Source organism: Haliotis rufescens, unplaced genomic scaffold (genome assembly GCF_023055435.1).
Source record: "Haliotis rufescens isolate VD_foot unplaced genomic scaffold, xgHalRufe1.0.p SCAF_6, whole genome shotgun sequence".
NCBI classification, from domain to species: Eukaryota; Metazoa; Mollusca; class Gastropoda; order Lepetellida; family Haliotidae; genus Haliotis; species Haliotis rufescens.
The window spans coordinates 55,898,292-55,923,382 of NW_025964334.1; the positions used below are offsets into that span (position 1 = coordinate 55,898,292).

Sequence of the window (25,091 nt, forward strand, 5' to 3'; positions counted from 1 at the left end):
GCGTCTGATATCAATCACGACTTACATCATGACCAGATATCGGTCCCTAATCGCTGTCAGGCCCTTTTTTGTTGTTTGATTGTTTGTTGTTTAACACCCCACTCAGCAATATTTCAGCTATTTGACGGTGGTCTGTTAATAATCGAGTCTGGACCAGTGATTGACATCATGAGCATCGATCCACGCAATTGGGATACGACGACATGGATCAACTAAATCAGCGAGCCTGACCTCCCGATCCCGTTAGTCGCCTCTTACGACAAGCACACTCGACTTTTACGGCAAGCATGGGTTGCTGAAGACCTATTCTAACCGGGATCTTCACGGGTATGCTTGTGCTAGTCTGGACTAATGCCAGTTTTATAGTGCTAGCCCACTGCGATACCATGCTGCAGTTTAACATGAATACCCCACTCAGACACAGTATCCTGACTCAGATCGGACAGTCCTTGTTTTAGCCCCTAAATGCCGAGCGCCAGACAGGGTAACAACAAGTACCATCTTATAACGCTTTTTGGTATGACGCGGCCGGGCCCGCACCCCCGACTTTCCGCCCTCGGGGCAGACGCTCTACCAGACCACGGAGGCGGTCTTCCTTGGTATACATACCACACTATTCGTCCGTAAAACGCAGTGTCCGGATAAACGAGGTCCGAACTAACGGAGTTTCAATGTATTGGAATGATGAAGAAGACCAAGATGGATTCACCAGTACAGTTCTCAAAGAGACTTACATACATCCCGTGAAGATTCCGGGGTAGAATAGGTCTTCAGCAACCCATGCTTGCCGTAAAAGGCCACTATGCTTGTCGTAAAAGGCGACTAACGGGATCGGGTGGTCAGGGTCGCTGACTTGGTTGATGCATGTCATCGATCCCAATTGCGTTGATCGATTCTCATGATATTAATCACTAGATTGTCTGGTCCAGACTCGATTATTTACAGACCGCCGTCATATAGCTGGAATATTGCTGAGTGCGGCGTTAAACAACAAACAACCACCACTTACATACAATTTGCATCGACTCTTAAACTAGAATATCTTTTTGGTCCCAGCGTGTTTCCACACACCTCATCCATCGCCCCCAACAACGCTACAGGTTGCTCCTCATTAATTTCCGCTCATCTGCTGACGAAGTGGATGATATGTGATGTCCTATACAGCGTCCCCGACCCCGTGTATAGCCGTCCAATTAACCATGAACGTCCGTACATCCATCAGTCTGTCAGTGTTCGCTGCCATGGCGGAGATACCCCTCAAGATCGATGCCACTGATGGATCGTAGTTGATCGATCTTCGCCAAACATGCCGTTTCTCATTGCTGTGATAGGTGTTTTACTCTTTCTAGGCTTGTATTCCTGACATAGAAGGCGGTCGGGTAGCCTAGCGGTTAAAGCGTTCGCTCGTCACGCCGATGACCCGGGTTCGAATCCCGATATAGGTACAATGTGTGAAGCCCATTTCTGGTGACCCCCGCCGTGATATTTCTGGAATATTGTTACAGCAGCGTAAAACCAGACTCTCCCAATCACTAACATAGAAAAACGCGAAGCAGTAGCTAGGATAACAGAGAATAAAGGTTAAAAGGCGATCGCGTTTTAGCAGAATATGTAGCGTTGACATTTTGTGATGGCAACTTTAACAACACTGTCAATCTTGTTGTCCTCGTTAAATGGAAGTGGCACTTTTATGTATAAAGTTTAGATCTAGACTGGATTTACAACAGCAGACGAGATTAATAAGAAGTATAATTATGATATTCAAAATTGTGGAATTTATACAATTGCTACACCTGGTCCCCAGCCAGTGGCAGCCACTGTCCCCCATTCCTGTTTTAAGTGGGTAGCAAAGTATGTCAGCTTTTAATGTGGGAGGAAATCCCGAAGTGATGGAGGTCACTTTTGCCGCTTAGCTGAAACCCACGAGCACAGGTTTGGTGCTTACAATCCTAGAAACATAATCAGGGCGAACCTGGGTTCGAACCCACGATCACAGGTTTCTGGTGCACCCAAGGGACGCAACTCTGCACAGTGAATTGCGGCGCATTAGACGCCTGACCAGCGTCAGTAGATATGAAATAAAACTATCCCAGCAACCGATTTGCGACAACATTAGTCTAAATGGACATTAGTTCCAAAGGCTAATTACCCTGTAGCCATGACAGTGATATGTCTAGAATCAATTATTTGCCCTTACTTATGAGACGCTAGTCCCATTTGTTAACCCATACGGTCATCCTGAAACAGCTGTGAGCCTATTTCACCTCTCATTATTACTACTGTTTATAGATATGATAAGATCGTATTTTATCAATGTGCCACACGGCGTATGTTACACTGGAATAAAAACAATTATCTCAGAAATATGATATACTATCCAGTCTATAAGGCATATGAGACACAATTATACCATAGTAAAATTAATGGTCCCTTTGAGTTCGTTATAACCGTAGTTTACTGAAGGCAGTGATAACGTCAAGTCGATGGCTTGCGGTACATACACATTTACTTTATACGGGTAGATGATATACAGTAAACTACGTTTATAACGAACACGCTTATAACGAACGAACGGATATAACGAACTGTTTTTTGGTCCCGTCCATTTACTTTTTATATGCTGTAAATGTGCTTATAACGAACTACGGTTATAACGAACTAAATTTACTGTTTACTGTTTGAGTTATAACCGTAGTACTGTAATACAAAAAGAGCGCTCAACGACGTTTTGAAATATCAGTACATTTAAAAACCACTGATACAAATATTTTTCTATTAGATAAAAACATATCACAGTTTAGTTCAATTAAGTGCATTGATAGTCTGAAGATTAATGAGAGAGATGAAATGTCCTAGTCTTAAACAAAGTGTTCGCGACAGGGAAAGCACGAGCAATGGCTCTTCACAGTGCATCAACTGGATCCATGTCGACAAAAAATGGATTAACTTGAGAGACTTCCTGGAACATAACCATCAGAATAGAATTCCAAAAAAAGGTTTCATCTTCAACACTGCGGAGATTACAAAATTTACTAATACGTTCAGAAAGCGGATTTTTTTTTAGATTTGTGTCCCTATGAAGTTCCGGGTAGAGAATAGGGCGTAAGAGGCGCCTAACGGGATCAGGTGGTCAGACTCGCTGAATCGGTTGATCCATGTCATCGTATCTCAATTACGTGGATGGATGCTCATGATGTCAATCACTGGTTTTTCCGGTCTTGACTCGATTATTTACAAACCACCGTCATGTAGCTCGAATATTGCTGAGTGTGGCGTTATACAACAAACAAACAAACAATTTTATATTTACTTGATGTCAGATGACCTTGGATATATAAGCCTTGGTTCAGAGACGAAACACATGAGGTCTTACTCACAGACTAGCTAGGGTTAGGCTAGGTGCTCCGGGGCACCAAGGCGACAACCACTCCCACTATGTGCTGACCTGGCACATAGTACTTCTTGTATACAGTTAACTACGGTTATAACGAACTCAAAGGGACCACTAATTTTAGTTCGTTATAACCGTAGTTCGTTATAAGCACATTTAAAGCATAAATACAGCATATGGACGGGACCATAAAAAGGTTCGTTATATCCGTCAGTTCGGTATAAGCATGTTCGTTATAAACGTAGTTTACTGTATATCTACCCGTATAAAGTAAATGTGTATGTACCGCAAGCCAACGACTTGACGTTATCTCTGCCTCCCGAGAACCATACACCGATCCTCCGCATATAGGAATATGCAAATACAATAAACTACGGTTATAACGAACTCAAGGGGACCACTAATTTTAGTTTGTAATAACCGTATTTCGTTACAAGCATATAAATACAGCATATATATAACAAATGTCCAGGACTATAACAAAGGTTCGTTATATCCGTCAGTTCGTTATAAGCGTGTTCGTTATAAACGTCGCTTACTGTAATCATATTCACGGGGCAACGGTTGTAACAACATTCGCCAGTTGATACAGTTGAGAACAGGACACAATCCATCACTTGGTGTTAGCGAGTATCTAAGTGAATTACATGTCAACAATCAAGTAAAACTTGAAACGAGATATGAAAATCTGTTTCCAATATGTCCTTGGAGAAATAGATTTCATATGATGGAGAGGCGATATGTTCACCCCATGAAGCTTTCAACAAGGCTGAGGGTGGTTTTCAATCACTTCCCTGACAGGCGACGGTCTATTGAGCGTACACAGCCCGCCATGTTCACGTGATATCAAGTACACAAAGGGTTTGATTGTTAAGAGATTCGTCCAAATTGGATTGCATTACAAAACATTGATTTGCAAAAACTGCATGTGCTCCCACCAGGGGGGGTGGGAAAACAGTTGAAATGTTTGTTTGGATTGAAAATGATCGAGGGTAGAAGTGGGTATGGATAATTATAGTACCGTTAGATTTTGTCTCAGGCCGCACCTGTTCGGTGTTGGTTGCGTCGGTGTTTTGTCATCCCTTTTAAAACGGACACAATCACCTTGGCAAAACGGACACTGTCACCCTGACAAAACGGACACTGTCACCATGACAAGACAGACACTGTCACCCTGACAAAACGGACACTGTCACCATGACAAGACAGACACTGTCACCCTGACAAAACGGACACTGTCACCCTGACAAAACGGAGAATATCACCATGGGGTGACGAACAATGTCACCCTGACTAAACGGACACTGTCACCCTGACAAAACGGACACTGTCACCCTGACAAAACGGACACTGTCACCATGACAAGACAGACACTGTCACCCTGACAAAACGGACACTGTCACCCTGACAAAACGGACACTGTCACCCTGACAAAACGGACAATGTCACCTGACAAAACGGACACTGTCACCCTGACAAAACGGACACTGTCACCATGACAAGACAGACACTGTCACCCTGACAAAACGGACACTGTCACCCTGACAAAACGGACAATGTCACCTGACAAAACGGACACTGTCACCCTGACAAAACGGACACTGTCACCCTGACAAAACGGACACTGTCACCATGACAAGACAGACACTGTCACCCTGACAAAACGGACAGTCACCCTGACAAAACGGACACTGTCACCCTGACAAAACGGACAATGTCACCTGACAAAACGGACACTGTCACCCTGACAAAACGGACACTGTCACCCTGACAAGACAGACACTGTCACCCTGACAAAACGGACAATGTCACCTGACAAAACGGACAATGTCACCTGACAAAACGGACACTGTCACCTGACAAAACGGACACTGTCACCATGACAAGACAGACACTGTCACCCTGACAAAACGGACACTGTCACCCTGACAAAACGGACAATGTCACCCCTGACAAAACGGACAATGTCACCCCTGACACAACGGACAATGTCACCTGACAAAACGGACACTGTCACCCCTGAGAAAACGAACACTGTCATCCTTGACAAAACAGACACTGTCACCATGACAAGACAGACACTGTCACCCTGACAAAACGGACACTGTCCCCCTGTCAAAATGGACACTGTCACCCTGACAAAACGGACACTGTCACCATGACAAGACAGACACTGTCACCCTGACAAAACGGACACTGTCACCCTGACAAAACGGACACTGTCACCCTGACAAAACGGAGAATATCACCATGGGGTGACGAACAATGTCACCCTGACAAAACGGACACTGTCACCCTGACAAAACGGAGAATATCACCATGGGGTGACGAACACTGTCATCCCTGACAAAACGGACACTGTCACCCTGACAAAACGGACACTGTCACCTGACAAAACGGACACTGTTACCCTGACAAAACGGGCACTGTTACCCTGACAAAACGAACACTGTCACCCTGACAAAACGGACACTGTCATCCTAACAAAACGGACAATGTCACCCCTGACAAAACGGACACTGTCATCCTAACAAAACGGACAATGTCACCCCTGACACAACGGACACTGTCACTTGACAAAACGGACACTGTCACCCCTGAGAAAACGAACACTGTCATCCTTGACAAAACAGACACTGTCACCATGACAAGACAGACACTGTCACCCTGACAAAACGGACACTGTCCCCCTGTCAAAATGGACACTGTCACCCTGACAAAACGGACACTGTCACCATGACAAGACAGACACTGTCACCCTGACAAAACGGACACTGTCACCCTGACAAAACGGACACTGTCACCCTGACAAAACGGAGAATATCACCATAGGGTGACGAACAATGTCACCCTGACAAAACGGACACTGTCACCCTGACAAAACGGAGAATATCACCATGGGGTGACGAACACTGTCATCCCTGACAAAACGGACACTGTCACCCTGACAAAACGGACACTGTCACCCTGTCAAAATGGACACTGTCACCCTGACAAAACGGACACTGTCACCATGACAAGACAGACACTGTCACCCTGACAAAACGGACACTGTCACCCTGACAAAACGGAGAATATCACCCTGAGGAAACGAACACTGTCACCCCTGACAAAACGGACACTGTCACCCCTGACAAAACGGACACTGTTACCCTGAGAAAACGAACACTGTCACCCTGAGAAAACGAAAATTGTCACCATGACAAGACAGACACTGTCACCCTGAGAAAATGGACACTGTCACCTTGACAAAACGGACACTGTCACCTGAGAAAACGAACACTGTCACCCTGACACAACGGACACTGTCACCCCTGACAAAACGGACACTCATCACTGACTAAACGAAAAAAAATCTCATCGTAGCCCCAATCCCCCCCCCCCCCCCCCCCCCCTCCCCCCCCCAGCTCCCGAGATTTGAGCCTGTATTAACTATAGAAACAACCCCATATGAACATTATAACAGCGTAACCCTCCACTTTAATCCGCTCTCCTCTGCTTAGAACGCCTCCCGTGTTATACAGCTTAACTAATTTCCATTCATCACCGACAAACACTCTGCATCGAGCCCGCAACTGTTAGCCAGCTCATACATAGACCAATGCCATTCTGTGGGTGCTCGACAGCCAACGGAACGATTTATCGGTTTTTGTCCGCTTCCGCAGCAACGGTAGATGAAGTGCATGATGTGACTGTCGGACCCACTGATGCTCAATCCAGGTAGGCTAGGCTTAATTTAGCATCATCACATACCTAGCTCAGCGTTCAATTACTGAAGGGCCGACACTGTGTTCTCTGCGAAACATCATTCACGATGGCGTTCAGTGCGGTTGGATGCTGTAAAGGTAATTAATTTCGAAATTAAAAGTATTTTTTATGAAAATACAGTTTTGCAAATTGTGTGAGAGGTGGTTCTATCGGTAGGGCATGCTTACCCTTTTCGACCACCTGGTGCCATCACTAATTTTTAGTTACCCATGCATTATTTTCACCGCTATTTTGCCATTACGACCCGTGAAATTTGTTTCGGGGATTATCAAGATTGGTTATTCTCTGGCGTTGCGGTTTTTTAATATTTACTTACAATTAGTTTTTTGTAATTTTTTCGAAAGTGTTTCAAGGTCACATCTTTATTCTAAATTCTATTTGAAATGCAGTGATTTGATAATAGTTCCACAGTTGGCCATTATCGATCCGTTTCATGCCTGTGTATCCATCGGTACAATATACAATGTACAGACATATAATAAACAGATGGGATATATTAAACATATAGTATAATGAAATACAGAGCGATCTGCTTCCTCGCTTTGTTTATTTGGAAACAGCTGTCGCAACTTGTTTTCAGCATCATGCAAAGATAAAATGGTGTTTTTTTTAATATTAAGTTTTGTCTAGAATGACCGTGCACATGTATTGATTTCCCTGTTTTCGACGTCATAAAACTTGAATATTGTTTGTTGATCAACGTCGCAAGCGGTAACTAATCGAGTCTAGACCAGACAAGCCAATGATTGATGCCGTGCCAAGATCAATGAAGTCGACCCTTAAGAGGAGGTTCCTAGGGGACTATTCTTACCTGGAATGTCAAATGGCGGCGTATAACACCATTCAATCATCATCGAACTGAAGGGCTGATAATAAAACTATTAGTGATGGGTGAGTGAGTGAGTGAGTGAGGGAGGGGGGGGGGGGGGGGGGAGCGTCTCTGTTATGATAACTACAGTTATTTCAAAATCGTTACATGCAGGACAAGCTGTGTTATGTCAGTTGTGACTGGGTTCGAGTGAGTGAGTTTGGTTTTACACCGCTTTTAGCAATATTCCAGCAATATCACGGCGGGGGACACCAGAAATGGGCTTCACACATTGTACCCAAGTTGGGATTTGAACCCGGGTCTTCGGCGTGACGGGCGAACGCTTTACCCACTAGGCTACCCGACCGCCCCTGGGTTCGAATTTTCGAGAGGTTCTTTAATATTATGTCCAGATTGGTCTCAAATATTGTGGAGTTAGTAAGCAAACTGTTTATCTAAAATAATGTCTCAGTTGTAAAAGCGGAGTAAGGGGGTAAGGATCGATCGGATCGTTGAAACAAAGCGGTTGTTTACGGCCCGATTGCAGGAGATATACACAGTTGAAATGGAAACGCGCTGAACCGTCGGTAATTTCGGTAGCAAGTGAGTAGGGTTTCACGCCCCTTTAAACAATATTCCAGCAATATCACGGCGGGGGACACAAGAAATAGGCTTCACACGTTGTACCCACGTAGGGATTCGAACCCGGACAATCGGGGTGACGCACGAACGCTTTAACCATTAGGCTACCCCACCGCCCCTGTTTTCGGTAAACGTAATAAGATTTATTTATAGACAATCATAAACCCCATTGTTTTTCTATCCGAAATACTCCTTTGCTGAAGAGATTTGTTAGTACCAATTTATAATTACTGTTGTGTCACCATGACTCGGAGCCGCATGACTTTGATATTGAACAGGTTACTGTAGGGAGACAGGATAAGATGAGGACCCCGTCTACGGATCGCCGTCATGTAGCTGGAATACCGAATCGCGTGCGGCGTAAAACAACATACAAACACAAATCCCTGGGAGCAACTTCGGGAATTTTTTGGACGTTTGTGATGTTTAACGCCGCGGTCAGCAATATTCCAGCCAAATAATTGCAAATGACCGCAGCCGGTAAATAATCAAGTCTGGACCAGGCAATCCAGTGATTGAGATGCGCCACGATCCCCGCCGTTGGGGTATGACAAGTCAGCAACCAAGTCAGCGAGCATGACCATCCGATCCATTAAGTCACCTTTTGCGATCAGTGTAGAATGCTTGAGAACTATTGTTGCCCATCTTCCCGAGGCAAGGAAGTTAACTGACTGTAAGAGTCCGGTTACCACCCTTGGAACTACGCTGGAATTTCTGGATTCGGTCGTAGCGCCACCAGTGGCTATATCGAGTTATGTCCCTTCTATGTCCCACTATTGACCAATCAGATTCCACCTCTCATATCACTTGCATTTGCTTCAAACAAAATGGCGGCGCAACGTCAAGACGATCTGATCGAACATCAAGATCTATTTTGAAATAAAACGGGTCTTATTTCGCGAAGTGCACCTATTCACTTGAGGACTGTGATTAAAAACATGAAAATATTCGGAATATATCTGCAGACGCTAATTTGACAGTTCACATGCTTTTCAAATCCTGCAATCAACCGAAATCTACACTGCAGTTTACGAACCGGATGTTGATTTCGTTACGCGATTTTGATTGGACTGTGCCTAGACTCGTTAGTCCAGCCAAAACGTAACTCCAAACTTCCAGCCTTGTTCGGCAAGAGTGGAAAATGGACTTGTTCAGTCAGTTTACTCCCTTGCCTCGGGAAGATGGTTGTAACCCGGAATCCCCACAAGGTTCCATTTAAAATAAGCCAGTAATTTGGGAAGATGAATATCATAAAACTATTGTAATAGATTGGTTACAAAATCGCAGTATTATATTTCAGATAAAATGCAGTCTGGTTCCCTGGGTATGCTGCGTTGGCGCTACCAGTGTAGCGCCAGCGCAGCGTACCCAGGGAACCAGTCTGGTTGAAATGCCCCAGTAATAGTTACCTCCCCTAGTTAGATCCATCATAGTAATTTGACGCCCAGTGTCAGGAAATACGCAGGCAGCGCTTTACGATCCCTTTCATTGGAGCAGAGCTAAAACCTCTTTGTAAAGTACGAATCCATTGTAAGTATGTAGATGCACGTCTCAGCCTTCGTGACGATATTTTATATGAAACCTTGTACTTAAAGGTTTAACTCTATTAAAGCTTTTTCAAGAGCGACGCTCATTCCCTACATATATGCACACACACTGCGCTTAAACGGCGATTTCATTGAGATCGAGTGCTCTGTAGGTGTGAAGCATCTGATTGAAACCGACATCTGATATGGTTTTGAGTAGACCCGATAGTTTGTGTCGAACGTTGTTATTTTAACTGGTGGTTAAAACCTCCGACCCTATATGACGTGTCGTTGGCATCGGAAACAGCCGTGTGTCGCGTTCTGTTCGTTGGTTATCATCATCATCATCATCATCATCATCATTTGCTTTTATAACATTAACCATCATCACAATCATCAATATCCCTTTTCCGAGAGTACTTGGCCTCAATTTTAATTATTCATTCTTATAATCAATACATTTTATTTTTATAAAACCCCATAGGATCCGGGTTAGAAAAATGTTTTTAAATGTTTTACGATATGGCTTCTTGTGCTTCGTGCGCTATATCTATCGGGGTAGCCTAGTGGTAAGAGCGTTCGCTCGTCACACCGACGGTCGATGATTCAAATTCCTAAACGGAATGCTGGGATATTGAAAAACTACATAAAGCCATATTCAGTGGCTGTATTTATGAACTCAATAATTGAATGAATAAAAGCGGAACTAATCTCAAAACTCATATTTCCCTGTCGCTGTTCACAGTCTGTCTATATACCCCGCTTCCATAACAACGCCCTTCCCGTGCTGTCGTGCTATCAACATTTCAACGCTGCAGTCTTTTGTCGCCCAGGGATCCCAATACAATACTGATAACCATATGGCGTGATGTATTCAGCATTCAATAGAATAAAAGCGTAAGTGCCTGCTTTTAAAAAACATGTCTGAATAATGTCAAGCTTCAATCGACAACATCAAATAACGAGAACAAACACACATACAAACGTGTAACAGATGTCCCGTTAGGCTCCGTCAGAAAACTGCATGATTAATCACGAGAGAAATAAACATTTTATAACATATGTGAGTATATACGTGTGTAGTGCTTAAGGCTCGTAAGTCATTTCACAACGGCGTTTAAACATGGAGTGGTTGACGGTTAACGCAGCTTTAGGACGGAGTGCGTACCTTTTAGTGTAAAATGTTAGTACGTCAATGCCAGACAATAACCATCCTCGATTGTCCGCCGAAACAGTGTGAGTTGGATTTAACACTGGTTTGAACAGTATTCCAGTTATATCAGCGTGTCAGCTTGATGTTTGAGGAAAGCCCGAAGTGATGCAGGTCTCAGGCGTTTACCACTACGGTGAAACCAACGAGTACGGGTATGGTGCTGACAAAACCTAGAAACATAATCGAGGGGAACCGCCGAAACAGATTCCATTTGGTGTATAAGGCAAAGTATCATGAATGAATGGATCACTGAAATCTGTGATCACAATAGGTGTTCGCAAGAGCATGTCCTGGGACACCGATAAGCTTCATACGTTTTTTCGTGATGAAGTTATAAGTTTCCAATGTAATTATTGTTTTGGTGATGCGACGCAATTATACTATGTTCTGCTTCTGGTATTTAAAAAAAGTCGACACTGAACGCTTAACATTCGCGTCGCTCTCGTGTCTTGCTATTAACTATACAAGTTAGGCGTTTCAATCAATCAAATCCAGGGTGCCTAGGTTTCATCGGGGCCATCTCATTAATTAGGCATTTAAGAAGTCTCTTGTTGCCAATAGCTTCACCGCTATCACTTTAGACCACTTGGCGGTGATGGATGATGCAGACTGACTGATTGCATGATGCTGAGGAGACTGCGGCTTGTGTAGAGCGCCACCTGCCGAGCGATGTGACCACGTGGCTGGGGAAGTTGGATGCCCGATGTCCATTCTTCATCTCGTAGTCCAGGGGACGATTTCTGATGCGTTGGTTGGTTGAATGATGTTAAAGCACCATTTAGTAAGGAGAGTGGTTTCCGATACGTCGGTTGCTTGTTCGCTTTTTAAGCACCTTTTCGTAAACGAGAGATGTCTGATGCATCGGTTGCTTGTTTCTTGACCAAGCAACCTTTAGTTCACGATAAGAGGTACTGATGCATTGGTTGGTTGTTTATTGTCCATGCATTTTTAATTTCACGATAAGGGTTTCTGATGCATTGGTTGGTTGTTTATTTCCATGCAACATTAATTCACGATAAGGGATTCTGATGCATTGGTTGGTTGTTTATTGTCCATGTAATTTTTAGTTCCAATAAGGGTTTCTGAAGCTTGGTTTGGTTGTTTATTTTCCATGCAACATGTTGTTCACGATAAGGGTTTCTGATGCATTGGTTGGTTGTTTATTGTCCATGTAATTTTTAGTTCACGATAAGGGTTTCTGAAACCTGGTTTAGTTCACGATAAGAGTTTCTGATGCATTGGTTGGTTGTTTATTGTCCATGTAATTTTTAGTTCACGATAAGGGTTTCTGAAGCCTGGTTTAGTTCACGATAAGAGTTTCTGATGCATTTGTTGGTTGTTTATTGTCCATGTAATTTTTAGTTCACGATAAGGGTTTATGATGCATTGGTTGGTTGTTCATTTTCCATGTAATTTTTAGTTCACGATAAGGGTTTCTGAAACCTGGTTTAGTTCACGATAAGAGTTTCTGATGCATTGGTTGGTTGTTTATTGTCCATGTAATTTTTAGTTCACGATAAGTGTTTCTGAAACCTGGTTTAGTTCACGATAAGAGTTTCTGATGCATTGGTTGGTTGTTTATTGTCCATGTAATTTTTAGTTCACGATAAGTGTTTCTGAAACCTGGTTTAGTTCACGATAAGAGTTTCTGATACATTGGTTGGTTGTTTATTGTCCATGTAATTTTTAGTTCATGATAAGGGTTTCTGAAGCCTGGTTTAGTTCACGATAAGAGTTTCTGATGCATTGGTTGGTTGTTTATTGTCCATGTAATTTTTAGTTCACGATAAGGGTTTCTGAAGCCTGGTTTAGTTCACGATAAGAGTTTCTGATGCATTTGTTGGTTGTTTATTGTCCATGTAATTTTTAGTTCACGATAAGGGTTTATGATGCATTGGTTGGTTGTTCATTTTCCATGTAATTTTTAGTTCACGATAAGGGTTTCTGAAGCCTGGTTTAGTTCACGATAAGAGTTTCTGATGCATTTGTTGGTTGTTTATTGTCCATGTAATTTTTAGTTCACGATAAGGGTTTATGATGCATTGGTTGGTTGTTCATTTTCCATGTAATTTTTAGTTCACAATAAGAGTTTCTGATACGTGGGTAGGTTGTTTATTGTCCATGCAACATTTAGTTCAGGAGAGTCATTTTCCATGATGTTGATTGAGAGATGATCTAGACTTATTATTCTCTGGCGTTGATGTTTCACGTATACACGTACATGTGTTCACGAGACAGTTATTCCTAATGTCTTGGTTCTTGTTTTATGCACGGGCACAATTTAGTTCACGAGACAGTTATTCCTAATGTCTTGGTTTCTTGTTATATGCGCGAGCACAATTTAGTTCACGAGACAGTTATTCCTAATGTCTTGGTTTCTTGTTTTATGCGCGAGCACAATTTAGTTCACGAGACAGTTATTCCTAATGTCTTGGTTTCTTGTTTTATGCACGAGCACAATTTAGTTCACGGGACAGTTATTCCTAATGTCTTGGTTTCTTGTTTTATGCACGGGCACAATTTAGTTCATGAGACAGTTATTCCTAATGTCTTGGTTTCTTGTTATATGCGCGAGCACAATTTAGTTCACGAGACAGTTATTCCTTATGTCTTGGTTTCTTGTTTTATGCGCGAGCACAATTTAGTTCACGAGACAGTTATTCCTTATGTCTTGGTTTCTTGTTTTATGCGCGAGCACAATTTAGTTCATGGGACAGTTATTCCTAATGTCTTGGTTTCTTGTTTTATGCGCGAGCACAATTTAGTTCATGGGACAGTTATTCCTTATGTCTTGGTTTTTTGTTTTATGCACGAGCACAATTTAGTTCATGGGACAGTTATTCCTAATGTCTTGGTTTCTTGTTTTATGCACACTTAGTTCACGAGACAGTGATTTCTGATGCGTTGGTTGTTTCCATGCAAAAGCATTCACAATAACATCACACGTTATATTTGTCTTCTACCGGAAGTTCCCGCCGTGGGGATTCCGGGTAAGAATCGGTCCTCCAGAACCCATACTGCGACCGAATGGGTCGGGGATCAGGCTCGCTGACTTGGTTGATTGTGTGTCATCGCGGATCTTTGCTCACAACATCGATCACTGGATTGTTTCATCCAGACCCGATTATTTTCACGCAAACTAGAATATTGCCGATTGATGCGTCAAACAAACAGACAGACAGACAAACAAACAAGCAAACAAAACATAATAAAAATAATTCTCTTCTCATTACTTATGTTTTACGTTGATCAGGACAGGGTTTTTAACAGACAATTAACCAGATCGGGGGCACGGGTAGCCCAGTCGTCTAAGGTGCTGCCATTTTCTCTGCAGAATCGCGTCCCTTGGACACGCCAGAAACATTTGATCGTTGGTTCGATTCCCGGTTAGCGCTAGGCTATGGGTTTGTCAGCACCAATCACGTCCTCTAAGATTTCATCAAAGTGGTAAAGGTCAAAGACTTGCATCACTTCGGGCTTTCCTCCTTCATCAAGCTGAAACGCCCTGATATAACTGGAATCCTGTTTAAAGCGACGTTAACCTCACTCACTCACTCACTCACTCACTACCAGACTACGAAGCCATCTCTTGTACTTCTTCAAGGGCCAAACTCTCTTGAACAACGTCTATAGTTACAGTCCTGCAAAATCGTACCGATGAAATACAAAATAAATATATATTCGAAAGCAACAATTCGTCTTAAATGGCATGAAAGTTGTTTATTTGTCCATACCAACTAGTTACCATAATTTCAGATATTGTCATGAAGTTGAGAAAATATTGTTTAACAAACTCTCATGTAATTGTTGGTGTTTCAATGTCTGTTGTTACAAGGGGGTCTGCGCAAGAAACATAACAGCTGAAGTGTAAGGTAGTCTCAAAACTTCTATAATCCCTTTCTTTCATAATATGAAGCTTTGATTCCCGTCTCAACATTGTCAGTGCATCCCCCCCAACTTGCAATAAGCATGAACATGAAATACCAAGGTTTTCAAATCAAATGTGAATTTCATTCATGTACTGTATTGTAATGATATATTGAGCTCGTTCTGTTTGTTTTATTATTAGCATTTGAAATTAGTTGTATAGCAATACTAAGAACTTCACTAACATTGTTTTGAGTATATTTTACAGATTCTCATTGTTTCAATTTTTTTCATGTACATAATCAAGGTGCTGAAGTGATTTGATCTACTTCACAGTGAAGGACCCGTTTTATCACAATATAGATTTTGATTATTGATCAGATCGTCTTGACTGGGCGCCGCCATTTTGTTTGAAGCAAATGCAGGTGATACAAGAGGTGGAATCTGATTGGTCAGTTGGAGAGGCATAGAAGGGACACAACTCGTAATAACCACTGGTGGCCCGACACTCGAGCAAAGAAATTCCAGTCTCGTTCGGCAAGGGTGGAAACTGGACTTTTATAGTCAGTTAACTCCCTTGCCTCTAGAAGATGAACTTGAGCGACTCTACAAAGATGTAGATTAGTTTTATTGCCTGAGTCGACGGAGATGGCAACTCAACAGACTCGTGTAGGCTATCTGACCTGTGAGTTGGGCCATGCTCTGTCGGAAACCTAGCTTGACATTTCGTGACATTACGAAAGCCGTTTAGCTCGTCACGACGGTCATTGTTGAGGCACTCCATCTGATAAACCGCATCATTTCCTGCAGTAGATGTTTCCATCGTTTGTTGAGCTAAAGTGACAACATATCTGATAAATATGCACCAAATGTACACAACCTCTTTGTGACACTAGGTGTGTTGAATGTTTTTGTTCTCTTGTTACGAACATTTAACATTTTATGGGTTTTTTTCCGTTTGCCCTCACTGCGTAGATTTTACCTTTAATGTAAAATATGTCGCCATTGTTTCAGATGATATGACCAAGGAGGAGACGAGAAGCTGGCTGCGTGGGTAGACCAAGCATGGTCGAACTTCCTCCTCGTGCCTCACTGAAGCCAGATCAGGTATGATACCCTATTTATCACAAAGTTAGTAGACTGTTTCCTAATCACATGCTCATGATATAGTCGGAATCGTACAATCGCCTCTGCTTTTGGGAAAGGTCTTTTACGAATATTGAAAGGGTTTCGTCGCTTTTTTCACTTAGTTGTTAACAATACAAAAAGTAAATATTGAAATTCTTAAAAATCTATTTTTTTCCTTCCCATTTTATTTAAAATCAGCACATAGAATAAAAGAGATACTGATAGATCGATAAAAAGCGTATAACTGTTACTCCTGGCAGCATGTTTTTGGTTGGGTTTTTTAATTTCTTTTGATTTGTACATCTCGTTATGTATTGAAATCTTTATTTTTAAAAAGTGTCTCTTTTCAGTTAGACCTAAAAACCTTTTGGTTTGAAATGTTTTCGCAGTACTCGCAAACAGCCCCAAGTAGTAAACAACCACAAGTAGTAAACAGACCCAAGTAGTAAACAGACCCAAGTAGTAAACAAAACCTTAAGTGCTCCGAAACACAGACTCGTAGACATATGCTTACTGGGTCTCCTGTTGGGAGGAAGTTATGGATGGGGGAGTGGTCCTATATGTTTGCGAGCGAAGGTCCTCCTGACTGAACTGAACACAATTTTATTACACTCACAATCACTAGATTGTCTTGTCCAGACTCGAATATTTACAGACCGCCGTCGTATAGCTGGAATATTGCCGAGAGCGGCGTTAAACAACAAATCAAAAGAAATAATTAAAAAATATTACACTCAGGCCGCTTTCGGCGTCATTTGAGGGACATCATATACATCACTGTACATAAATATACAATATGTATCAACAGATTTACCAAGTAGTGGCTTCGGTAAATAAAGAATCAGTACAGGGTTAAGTTATATTGATAGAGTTAAATAGCAGCATTTTAATTGTACAAATAATATGTTACTATTAAAAAACAAATTCATTTTGATGCATATTTAGTGTAATGTAAAACATTATCTAATTAGCTGTTTTCTCTCGTTTTGAAATAGTGGACAGATAAATAGATAGTGGAACTCATCACCTGAATCAAATACTTTACAAAATGGGCATTTTCTTTCAGTTATACGTATATTTCCTGCTTCCAGTTTCAATTGGGCGATTGTGATTGGAGGTTATAAGGCGTTGTTATCTTTAAATGGCATTTGAGAAGCTGAAGTATCAACGGAGAGTTTTATCTTTATTGTCTCAATCTGAGGTGACGGGACAGGTGCCTGTACATTTAACAAGCTAGTCAAGGTACCAGCATCTGTACCGAAACGTCGTATTGAAACAATAAATAATTTAAAATCGACAGGTCAAATGTGTCTTCATGTAAAGGAATCGGTGTCACATGTGTTGCTGAATGAATTAGCACGTGTATTATGGACAAACAGAAAGAACAGATGTGTGACATGGCTATTATTCCTGTATGATGTTCCCGCCTGCATTTAAGTACAAAACAGAACTGTTTTTTGGGGGGTTTTTTGTTTTTACGCCGCACTCAGCAATATTCCAGCTACATGACGGCGGTCTGTAAACAATCGAGTCTGGACCCGACAATCCAATGATTGTCATCATGACCATCGATCTTTGCAATTGGTATACGATGATCAACCAAGTCAGCAAGCCTGACCACCCGATCCCGTTAGTCGCCTCTTACGACAAGCATAGTCGCCTCTAACGACAAGCATAGTCGCCTCTAACGACAAGCATAGTCGCCTCTAACGACAAGCAAAGTCGCCTCTAACGACAAGCATAGTCGCCTCTAACGACAAGCATAGTCGCCTCTAACGACAAGCATAGTCGCCTCTAACGACAAGCATAGTCGCCTCTAACGACAAGCATGGGGTGCTGAAAATCTAAACTAGCCGGATCTTTACGGGGTACCACATATAACTAGTATGTTTGAAGCGTTGATTTGAGACCTTTACCTTTAACCCGGAACCGATCGCGTGGGAGCGGTGGTATAGCCTCTTGGTTAAACGTTCGCTCTTCCCGCCGGTACGATTCCCCCCCACATGGGTACAATGTGTGAAGCCCCTTTATGTTGTCCCCCGCCGTGATGTTTTTAGAGTATCCCTAAAAACGTTGTAAAACCATCCTCACTCACTAATACTATTGACGTGACCACTCTTTTCAAAGTCAGTGTCTTGTCCAAATTGTTAAATGGAATAATCGCGGAACCTCAGTGAGTGAGTGAGTTGGGTTTAACGCCGCTTTAACAGTATTCCAGTCATATCGTGGCGTGTCAGCTTAATGTGGGAGGAAAGCCGAAGTGATTCAGGTTTTAGACGTTTACCACTTCGGTGAAACCCACGAGCACGGGTATGGTGCTGACAAACCTAGAAACATAATTGGGGCGGACCGGGATGCGAACCCACAATCATAGGTTTCTGGCATGCCCAAGGGACGCAACTCTGCACAGCAAATCGCGGCGCCTTAGACGACTGGGCCACCCGTGCCCCCCGCGGAACCTCAACTCGGAATTTTTAACCCACCTTTGTTTATATCATTATCTAAAGCTACCTACCGAACAGCAAGCTTTATATAAAATAAAACAAAAAATAGAACAAAAGAAACAAATGTCAAATAAGTATATATTGATTTTTTGGTCAACTTAGACATGCAACTTGAGTATTCCCCAAAGCGGCGTAAAATTCGACTCACTCATTCCTCTACATACGATATCTCTATCTCATATGTTGAACATGCAAACATGTTTTGCTGATTGCTGCAAAAGTTCGGTGATTTTAAATGTCAGACCAGTTCAGGTAATATTTCCATGTTTGCATATTGGCCTGGGCTCGTCTTCTTTCAATAATAGTTTTTAAATGTCAGCATTCAATAGGTTGATGAAGGAGCGGCCATGCGCTCCCAGCACACAAACCTTCCGCCATACTGTACGCCAGCAGTGGCCTACTCATCGATCCGTCTTTGATGAGTATGATTCAAAATTCAGGCCAGCTCAAGTCTTTTGATTACAAATAAGTTCCTTGATTGCAGTATTGAGAACGAATAAGGAGACAAGGTATTACCTAATATGGCATATGATACCATCGATCCTCATATTTAAGCCATTTCCTGATGTAGCGAAGAATCATGCATCGCTCTATGTATTAAACCCATTGGAGAAAGTTAAGGAAATCTGTCTAAATAAAACTCTTATTAGCCCTGGAAGTCGTGGAGCAATATTACTTGTCGTCTCGTTCACATCAACCCAGTCATGTGTAGACGGTCTCAGGTCTTTTTCCCATTCCTGTCAATTGCAATGTCATTAATTTGTTTCAAAACTCCTTGCAGGGACGAGAGCGACGCCCATGAATTAGCGTGGCGGAAACCGCCGATAGCCCTTTTGGAGGGATAGATCTTGTCCTCAAATCAATTGTGACAGAAGCTTTTGGTGAAATTGCCGCATATCCCGATAGCTACATGGTAGATCAGCCTGGAAGTAGTCAGTCGCCATTAGACAGAAGGAGTTTTCAATATCAGGTGTCTCCATAAGCGTTTTGAGGCCCTGTTGGGAATTGCGTCTAAACACTGTTAAGATTAATCTGTTACATTTAGTGTTTTGACGGTCCGATGTATGACTGCTTTATTTTTGTTTGTTTGTTTGTTGTTTAACCCCGCACTCAGCAATATTCCAGCTATATGACGGCGGTCTGTAAAATAATCGAGTCTGGACCAGACAATCCAGTGATTGACATCATGAGCATCGATCAACGCAATTGGAACACCTGGTGTCATCACTATTTGATAGTTGTTCATAAACGCATGCACATAATGTAGTCGGAAGCGTCATATCGACTCTGGTTTTTGCAGATATTTCTTGTGATTTTGGAATGAATGTTGTCGCTCCATTTAAGAAATTGTATACAAATTTATGCTTGAAATACTTTTTATGTTTATTGATTAATTATTTTTAAACTAAATTTCACAATGGAACTGTTTATTAATTATTATTATTATTATTATTATTATTATTATTATTGTGGTTGTTGTTGTTGACCACCACACCTTACAAATCCTACGAGGACATGTTGCAAGCCTAACATTATATTAACAAAAAAAATTAAAAATGATCAATTCAAACGTGGTTTAGCAACTCTGGAACATCGTTGGGCTAACATTGTCCGATATTGCTTATATCGCCGATTTTTTTTAGAAAAGAAAAAAAAAATATCGCTCGATTTGATCGTCATGTCTGCCGGAAATAGCGAGAGACGACAGGAAGTCACGTCATTGGGCAATGCGCCCTTTATTTCACTACCGGCCGTTTAGGCCTCATTACCTCAAATCCGATCTGACATCGTCCAACAGTCGCCTATTTCTATTTTTGCCAGAAATGTCTGGGCTGGGTGTTATAAGCGAAGTTTCATGTGTATGGTGACGCGATGAATACGCGTGATGTCCTCTGCGATTTTATCTTCCGTTTGATGACACGTGGTGTGGACATGATGTCCTCTGGGAATACATCTGTTTAATGCCGAAGGTCTTTGCATGTTGCCATGGCGACTTGGTCGGCGTTTGATTACCCGTCAGACAACGTGGGTGTTACTTAGTATATTCTAAGGTTAATTACGGTGTTGTTTGAATATCAGCTCTGCTCGTTGAAGTTAAAGTGCATACAGTCTAATTTATTCAAACAGTTGTAAAATTTACATCCTTGATGAATTGTCACTCCGAAAATGGTACGATAGAATGCTGTTCACATGTTTCATTTTTCAATTCCCTGTTTTATTTTAACCTGATTGATATAAGAAATAGACCATATGCTATTCTGTTTCGAGAAGAAGCCCGGGGGTTGTGTGAGAGAAAAAAATATTGTTTGGTCTATTTTTCTCTGAAAGTGGGACTGTCTCCGTGGTCTAGTTTATAGAGCGTCTCCCCGGAAGGTCGGTGGTTCTGTCACCGGCCGCGTCACACCAAAAGTGAGTGAGTGAGTGAGTGAGTGAGTATGGTTTAACGCCGCTTTTAGCAATATTCCAGCAATATCACGGCGGGGGACACCAGAAATGGGCTTCACACATTGTACCCATGTCGGGAATCGTCATACCAAAAGACGTTAAAAGATGGTACTTTTTGTTACCATGCCTGTCGTTTGGAATTTAGAGGCTTAAAAAAGGACTGGTCGGCTCGGAGTCTGTATACTGTGACTGATTAGGGTAGCTGATTAGGTTAAACTGCGCATGATATAAAACCGGTTTTAGTCCGGGCTAGTATAAGCACACACACACACACACACACACGGCCACGCTATTTCACCTCACGTCTGAAAGATGAGTGAGTGAGTTGGGTTTAACGCCGCTTTTAACAGTATTCCAGTTATATCGCGGCGTGTCAGCTTAATGTTGGAGGAAATCCCGAAGTGATGCAGGTCTCAGACGTTTACCACTTCGGTGAAACCCACGTGCACGGGTATGGTGCTGACAAACCTAGAAACATAATCGGGGCGAACCGGGATTCGAACCCACAATCATAGGTTTCTGGCGTGCCCAAGGGACGCAACTCTGCACAGCGAATCGCGGCGCCCTAGACGACTGGGCCTCCCGTGCCCCCTCTGAAAGATGAACGAAAAACGTATGACCTACCTGTATGGGCATATTCGTTGTAATTAATGGACTTGTTGCATCCCTTCTAGCTTCTCGTCGACATGCCGGGTGGGGGTAGCCCAGTGGTTAAAGCGTTCGCTCGTCATGCCGAAGACCCTGGTTCGATTCCCACACAGTGTGTGAACCCATTTCTGTCTTCCCTCGTTGTGATTTGGCTGGAATATTACTAAAAGCCGCGTAAAACCAATCTCACTCATTCATCGACATGCCAGTTCAACCAACATGCTTATCTCCCTTTCATTTCTTGATAATGCTATACCAGACACATTTCTGGTGACATACTTCTATATTGAACCTGTTTAGCATGTGACGCAGGACGGAAGTGACATACCGGTGTATTGAAACCGTTTAGCTTGTCACGCGCGCCGGAAGTGACATACCGGTGTAGTGAACCAGTTTAGCATGTCACGCACACCGGAAGTGACATACCGGTGTAGTGAACCAGTTAAGCACATCTCGCAGGACGGAAGTGACATACCGGTGTAGTGAACCAGTTTAGCGTGTCACGCAGGCCGGAAGTGACATACCGGTGTACTGAACCAGTTTAGCATTACGTGCAGGACGGAACTAGACATACCGGTGTAGAGAACCAGTTAAGTATATCACGTAAGACGGAAGTGACATACCGGTGTAGTGAACCAGTTAAGCATATCACGCAAGACGGAAGTGACATACCGGTGTAGTGAACCAGTTGAGCATGTCGTGCAGGACGGAACTAACGTACCGGTATATTGAAGCACTCTAGCATGTCACGCAGGACGGAAGTGACATACCGGTTTAGTGAACCAGTTGAGCATGTCGCGCAGGACGGAAGTAACGTACCGGTATATTGAACCAGTTGAACACATCACGCAGGACGGAAGTGACATAACGGTGTAGTGAACCAGTTGAGCATGTCGCGCAGGACGGAACTAACGTACCGGTGTAGTGAACCAGTTAAGCATATCACACAGGACGGAAGTGAAATACCGGTATATTGAACCAGTTGAGCACATCACGCAGGACGGAAGTGACATACCGGTGTAGTGAACCAGTTTAGCACATCACGCAGGACGGAAGTGACATACCGGTGTAGTGAACCAGTTGAGCATGTCGCACAGGACGGAACTAACGTACCGGTGTAGTGAGCCAGTTAAGCATATCACGCAGGACGGAAGTGACATACCGGTATATTGAACCAGTTGAGCACATCACGCAGGACGGAAGTGACATACCGGTGTAGTGAACCAGTTTAGCACATCACGCAGGACGGAAGTGACATACCGGTGTAGTGAACCAGTTGAGCATGTCGCACAGGACGGAACTAACGTACCGGTGTAGTGAGCCAGTTAAGCATATCACACAGGACGGAAGTGACGTACCGGTATATTGAACCAGTTTAGCACATCACGCAGGACGGAAGTGACATACCGGTGTAGTGAACCAGTTTAGCACATCACGCAGGACGGAAGTGACATACCGGTGTAGTGAACCAGTTTAGCACATCACGCAGGACGGAAGTGACATACCGGTGTAGTGAACCTGTTTAGCACATCAAGCAGGACGGAAGTGACGTACCGGTGTAGTGAGCCAGTTAAGCATATCACACAGGACGGAAGTGACGTAACGGTATATTGAACCAGTTGAGCACATCACGCAGGACGGAAGTGACATACCGGTGTGGTGAACCAGTTTGGCACATCAAGCAGGACGGAAGTGACATACCGGTGTACTGAACCAGTTTAGCACATCATGCAGGACGGAAGTGACGTACCGGTGTAGTGAACCAGTTTAGCACATCACGCAGGACGGAAGTGACGTACCGGTGTAGTGAACCAGTTTAGCACATCAAGCAGGACGGAAGTGACGTACCAGTGTAGTGAACCAGTTGAGCACATCACGCAGGACGGAAGTGACATACCGGTGAAGTGAACCAGTTTAGCACATCACGCAGGACGGAAGTGACATACCGGTGTAGTGAACCAGTTGAGCATGTCGCGCAGGACGGAACTAACGTACCGGTGTAGTGAACCAGTTAAGCATATCACACAGGACGGAAGTGACGTACCGGTGTAGTGAGCCAGTTAAGCATATCACACAGGACGGAAGTGACGTACCGGTATATTGAACCAGTTGAGCACATCACGCAGGACGGAAGTGACATACCGGTGTAGTGAACCAGTTGAGCACATCACGCAGGACGGAAGTGACATACCGGTGTAGTGAACCAGTTGAGCATTTCGCGCAGGACGGAAGTGACATACCGGTGTAGTGAACCAGTTTAGCACATCACGCAGGACGGAAGTGACATACCGGTGTAGTGAACCAGTTGAGCATGTCGCACAGGACGGAACTAACGTACCGGTGTAGTGAACCAGTTAAGCATATCACACAGGACGGAAGTGACGTACCGGTGTAGTGAGCCAGTTAAGCATATCACACAGGACGGAAGTGACGTACCGGTATATTGAACCAGTTGAGCACATCACGCAGGACGGAAGTAACATACCGGTGTAGTGAACCAGTTTAGCACATCACGCAGGACGGAAATGACATACCGGTGTAGTGAACCAGTTGAGCATGTCGCGCAGGACGGAACTAACGTACCGGTGTAGTGAACCAGTTAAGCATATCACACAGGCAGAAGTGACATACCGGTATATTGAACCAGTTGAGCACATCACGCAGGACGGAAGTGACATACCGGTATATTGAACCAGTTTAGCACATCACGCAGGACGGAAGTGACATACCGGTGTAGTGAACCAGTTGAGCATGTCGCGCAGGACGGAACTAACGTACCGGTGTAGTGAACCAGTTTAGCACATCACGCAGGACGGAAGTGACATACCGGTGTAGTGAACCTGTTTAGCACATCAAGCAGGACGGAAGTGACGTACCGGTGTAGTGAGCCAGTTAAGCATATCACACAGGACGGAAGTGACGTAACGGTATATTGAACCAGTTGAGCACATCACGCAGGACGGAAGTGACATACCGGTGTGGTGAACCAGTTTGGCACATCAAGCAGGACGGAAGTGACATACCGGTGTACTGAACCAGTTTAGCACATCATGCAGGACGGAAGTGACGTACCGTTGTAGTGAACCAGTTTAGCACATCACGCAGGACGGAAGTGACGTACCGGTGTAGTGAACCAGTTTAGCACATCAAG

General features: G+C 43.3%; 1 protein-coding gene across 2 annotated transcripts in view; it reads left to right on the plus strand.

Annotated features, from left to right (window-relative positions):
• Nucleotides 1-25,091, plus strand: part of LOC124146870 (glycoprotein 3-alpha-L-fucosyltransferase A-like) — a 152,206-nt gene that overhangs the window by 79,881 nt on the left and 47,234 nt on the right. Inside the window, exons 1-2 of one of the 2 annotated variants that reach the window (XM_046517391.2) lie at nucleotides 7,145-7,236; nucleotides 16,230-16,322. The gene's annotated coding sequence lies outside the window, so the exon portion shown is untranslated. Of the gene's footprint in view, nucleotides 1-7,144; nucleotides 7,237-16,229; nucleotides 16,323-25,091 lie in introns of those variants that run through there. The other variant, XM_046517386.2, reaches the window with a different exon arrangement.